Genomic DNA, 5,675 nt, shown 5'->3' on the forward strand with positions numbered 1-5,675 from the left:
TATTAATATTTTCTTTTTTACCTGAACCAACCATCACAAATTTCCCCTACAATTTCACAACTCACCACCACCTTTCCCCAATCACAAATCAGGCCCCCAAACAATACAATACAATACCCTAACCATCTCTCATTCCTCTTCATCCATGAAACATCTAAAACCCTCAACAAGAAGAAACCAATAGCAGAGTTTTTCCACGTTCTATCATTACCCAAAGTGTTCATTCCACAAAGACATCCACTTCCCCTTCTCAAAGACACGAGGGACTAAGGGGTATGCGGTTTACGGGGGGTCCTCTTGCGCTTATGGTCAACGCGCTTGCTATAATAAAACTATTCCTTGCTGCAACTCGCAAGGCGCAGAGGCAAGTGTGCTAGAAGGAATGGAAGCAGAGGAGGCGGATCCCACGGGATATAAATGCCGGCAGGGTGTTTCTTTGGACCGTGGCCGGCTTCGTAGATTCAATCACGACCCTTCCTATACCGACCGACCTCACACGGCTCGAATACCAAACAGACCTTTCGTCTACGGTATTAGAGCGTCCCGGCGTCTTTGATCGTGACACGAATTCTCTTCAGAATTCACCTTTCTTCGGTTCTACGCTCCCTACGTACCGGTAACACGTCTGCTTCTAACCTATATAGTCTACTGGAGAGGAGTGGGGATAGCGTTTCAAGCAAAACTTGATGAAGGACGCCATTATGGTCGACAACTAGAAGCAAGAAACGATAACGCAATAATCGTAAAGAGATAGTAAGAATGGGAGAGTGTATTGAAGATATAAAATTAAGTTACGGCCAGCTATTGAGGATTAACGATTTCGCCGCAATCTTTATTCGATGGTATTTTAAGATTGTTTATCTTAAACCTCGTTCCCGCGTTTTTCGTTTAATGTTTGATCTCTTGCCGCGACGACAGAGGGAGCCATATGGATCTTCGACAAATCAGAGAGAATATTAACTATAAAAACGTAGCTTTAAACTGTTCCGAAAATAAATTTAAAACTGTCTGATTAACTTTTTATTCTGAATTGTTATGAAAAAAACCAATATCTGTTTCTATTATAATTTTTACTTTCAGTTCCATGATAGTATTTTTTCGATTCTATATCGATTCTGAATTGATTTTAAAATCAATTCTTTGTTTCGATTTTTCTGTAATTAATATCATTAATTAGTACAAATTAGTGTGTGTGTGCATATTTTTTACAATCATTAAAAAAAAGAAAAAAAAAGAAACATTCATATATATTTTTATATATATTCTTTTTTATAAATATTTCGAAAATTATTATATATGATATATATATATATATGATTATAACAAAAAATTATTCAAAATGTTAATTTCTATAATATATTTCAAAATCACTAATAATTTCTTTGCAATTTTTTCAAAATTATTATAAAAAGAATGTGAAATAATAAAGATGCAAATTTAAACAAATCTTAATCAAACCTAACAAATCTTATCATATATCAATTTCAATATATAATCTATATTCTTTGAAATTGAAAACATCAATAAAAATAATTTTACTGTTTCGTTAAATGCATCCCTATTCTTCATCAGAATATAAGTTCTCCCTTTCTTTGTTCTATCAAGTCTCGTGGTAACTATCGTCTTAAAATCAAGCTTTCATTCCTGAATCGAGCTTCATCGTGGTCGACATCGTTTTCATCAGACAAATATCTCAGACAAATAGAAAGCGGATCTTTGTTCTCGGAAGCCTAGAAAGCCAACTACCCGCGGTACAATCTGCACCTGCAGCCCGGCAACCCAACGTACATGATTGTCGACTGGTACGATTGGTTGCTGACATTAAGCTGCGCCGAGAAATGGGAGTACATACATATACAGCAAGCTAGTATTGCAATGTACAAGATGATTCAAAATATATATTTACTTGAAAAATTATTAATTTTAAAAATTTATATTCATTTATGTATTTTACTAATTATTAATTTTTATATCTTTTTTTATATTCATCCAATTTTTTATTATTTTGTGATAAACTCAATAATTTTCAAGATGAAATTAAATTTTTTATCCTTAAATTAATATACATTAATAAAAAAAGTGCATTAATAAAATTATAAACGATAAAATAAAATATTCGTAATTTTATTCAATTATAATTTTAAAAAATTCAAAAATCCCTAGAAGCAATTATCAACAACTCCCTATATCATGATTTAAGGATAAATCACGATGCCGCACAGATTTTTCGGAAACTATTTTCTCTTTTAAATGATTCAAACTTTCCCATCAAAATTCCATCGTCTACCTATAAAAACCCAATATCACTGAAGACTACGAAAAGTCACTAAGCCTAACGGTGAACCAACTCGTCCCTGTAGAATCGTTTTATTGCCGAATCGCGACGTGTTTCCTAGCTTGGATCGTCTCGTCCGATCATTTTTCTCAAGTAGACGTCCCCTTGGAAGCATCGTCCACGATCATCCCCTTGTCCTCTTGGCCAAGTATTTGGTATTCAGACAACGACATGCCATCGAAACTCGAGCAGCCTCTGCAAGAACGTATCTTCGACATGGCTTCGAGAAAATTGTTCATCTTGTTCGGTTTGCAGCTTCTCTAACTTTGTCTTTCTCATTCTCAACATTAAAAGAAAACAGTAAGTAAAAAGAAAAAGATGCCGTTTTCTTTACATTTTTCTTTTTTCTTCTTTCTTTTTTTCCTTTTTTTCTCTTATATTGATAGTGGAAATATATTTCCAAGTATAATTTTCTTGATGTTAAGAAATTTTATGAAGAGTAAAAGTTTGAGGTTAGTTTCATGTTTTTGAAATTTTATATAGTAGAATGGAAATTTTGATGAACACTTTAATATAAAAATATCAGTTATTAAAAGATTATGTGAACCAACACAGGAATTTTTTAAAAAACCAACATCAAAGATCAATTATTTTCATATTCATTTAATGAATATGAATACAAAGTCGACTTTTATTCTAAATGTAATCATATAATTCATATTACTAATTTTTTTCAATTCTTATATATATATATACCTAAAATCCTTATAAATTATTCTAAAATATTATACAAAATAAAATATCTTCAAATTCATATTAATTCATTATGAGAATTACCATATTCCCTTTGTTTCTCCATTTCGTCCTGAAAACAGCCTCTTAATTTAAGACAAAATTAATATTAAGCGTAACTGCGAGAGTAGGATAACTCTTAGGACTTTCAGAGTAAAACACATTATATCAAACCGGAGCAAAATACGTCCAATGTGCGCGAATGAGACATTAATTTGCCATACGAAGGATTATGGCTACGCTTTATCTTCCCATTAATCCTGATTTAGAGATTCTGCTACGTACGCCACCTAACCTATTCGTCGGGAATTAAGATGCTGGAAATACAAGTTGCTTTGCCATAGCTTACGTCAAACTTAGAGATTAACTTTTGACATTTCTTTTTTGTATTTCTTATCCAGTTGGTGATTGATGATGAAAAAAACAAGTAAAATAAACATTACATGTTACATTGGATATAATAAAACTTTGAATATGAAAAATTTCTGTATGTTTGAAATATTTTTTAGTAAAGGTTATGATAGTTATGTAGGTTATGTAAATAGTATGTAGCTATAATAGATAATTTTATTCTAATTTTTACTTTTAGATTAAAAATTAATAGTTTGATGAGCAATGTAAGTACACATATTATATGTTATTAAAAATATAAACAAATAAGCATAGAATAATAAGAATATCAAAATGTTTTAAAAGTGATGAAAAATAGGTTATACGATAGCTTATAAAATATGAAAAGAATTTTAATATTTATAAATATAATTTTCTTTATTAAGATTAAAGATAATTTATAAAATGTATTTCTAAAAAAGATTTTAAATCTGATGTATAGTTATTGGCTTAAATGTTTTTTTTTTCTTAAAGTTACAAATTTTCAAATTACAACCAAGATTTAAAATTAAACTCACACTTCTCAGTTATTCATAAATAACAAAACCCTTTAATTTATTTCACTTTACTTCAAATCCATTTCTCAGTTTTATTATTTCTTTCTTCTGTAGCAAACTGATGCAAATCTATAGGAGCTTTTGCTATAGTTTCCTGAGACATAGATGCATTTCGTATGGCAAGAATGTTGACACAAAGTGATAGAAAGGATGTTTGCTAGACTCGTGAAGGGTTAACCAAGTTGATAAGGGTAAAGTAATTGATACTGACGCTAAAACGTCTGACCGTGAAGTAAGTACAAACGGAACATCCAGCGGAATTATAGGATTATATTAATACGCTCGTTTCACAGAGCCATGGTCGCTATTTGCAGTTACCACGCGCTTCTTCGATACCCTGCGTGTAAATTCATTCATTAGGGATTTGTAGATCTTTGAAGACTATTAAAGGGTGGCCAATTTAAATTGGCTAAACTATAAAATGAATTTTAATTATTAGTTAATACAATTAGTAATCCAAGTAAATTCTCTTAATTTTTAATGGAATTGTCTTTTCATTTGATCAACATAAATTAATCAAAATATTATTTTTAATTTTATTACAATTTAAAATGTAATTGGATAATATTTATAAATTTTTAATTGTTCTAAATAAAGATACTTTATAATATTTTAAAAATTTTAATTATAATTGGTCAAAGTTTTTAGGAAAATGTACATATAATTATTTTTTAGGAATTCAGAAGGGTGTCACTATGTCTAACAAGTGTAAATGACAGCTGAATACGACCGTGTGCACGCGAACAAAAGAGTGAATTCTTAAGGGTGAACAAAGCATTTTAAAGTGAGCATATTTAACGAGACTGAAGAAATTATTCATTATGTGATTATTTTGAGAATCATTATAAAAAATACTTAAAAATACATTACACATATTTCTATCAAAGCGACCAATTATTCTAATTTATAATTAGATTTTAAAAACAATTTTTTAAAAATTTAATAAAATAAAATTTAAAGAAAAATATAAATAAATAGATTTTTTATTACATAATTTCCAAGATATATAACATTATAAAAAATTTAAATTAAACTCTATTACATATACATCAAATTTTAAAAAATAAAAATTGAATCATTAAGTTGAAATTAATATAAAAAAAAAAATTTTAAAGTCTCAAAATTATTTTCATCACTATTCTTATTACAACAAACAAATACTAACCATGCATTAAACTTTTTTAGGAAACTTCAACTCTAAACATTAACCAAAAATACTTTCAAAGGAATGTGATATCAAAGAGTATCATTATGAGAATCTATATATCCAGGATAAAAAAAAATTACCTGATATTCGCGAATCCTATTCGAGAATGCTGTACATTGATCATGTGCCATCTGACGCGTTCGCCAGTATAAAATTGCGTGTGAGATAAACGTTTCATTCTTCCACGATCCACGATACTTGAAACGTTTAGAACATTCGAACTTTATTCCATAAAATGGGATAGTAGAAAACACTATACAGGTAAACGACTCCATGATCGCCGCTATGCGGCGAATTATCGTTCACATCCTTTCCCCGAGACGTAAATCCTAATATCGAATCGAGGCAGGTTGTTTGCCATCTTCTCTTCTTGTTTAACTTTCTTACTAATTTTATTCTTTTCGTCGACAAATGTTTTTGAAACGAAGTTGAAATGATATTCTCTTGTAGAAGA

At 29.9% G+C, this 5,675-nt stretch overlaps 1 long non-coding RNA gene across 4 annotated transcripts; it reads left to right on the plus strand.

Moving 5' to 3' along the window:
* The first annotated feature begins 2,277 nt into the window (after positions 1 to 2,277).
* LOC102672465 lies at positions 2,278 to 5,385 on the plus strand. 4 transcript variants are annotated; one of them, XR_004151668.1, is made up of 5 exons: positions 2,278 to 2,582; positions 4,069 to 4,246; positions 4,308 to 4,474; positions 4,690 to 4,798; positions 5,200 to 5,385. It is a non-coding gene; the product is annotated as an uncharacterized LOC102672465 (long non-coding RNA). The 4 variants fall into 4 exon arrangements; XR_004151666.1 differs by having other exon boundaries at positions 4,069 to 4,474; XR_004151667.1 differs by lacking the exon at positions 2,278 to 2,582 and adding an exon at positions 2,748 to 2,787 and having other exon boundaries at positions 4,105 to 4,474.
* Positions 5,386 to 5,675: the final 290 nt, after the last annotated feature.

Source organism: Apis dorsata, unplaced genomic scaffold (assembly GCF_000469605.1).
Source record: "Apis dorsata unplaced genomic scaffold, Apis dorsata 1.3 scaffold_1085, whole genome shotgun sequence".
NCBI classification, from domain to species: Eukaryota; Metazoa; Arthropoda; class Insecta; order Hymenoptera; family Apidae; genus Apis; species Apis dorsata.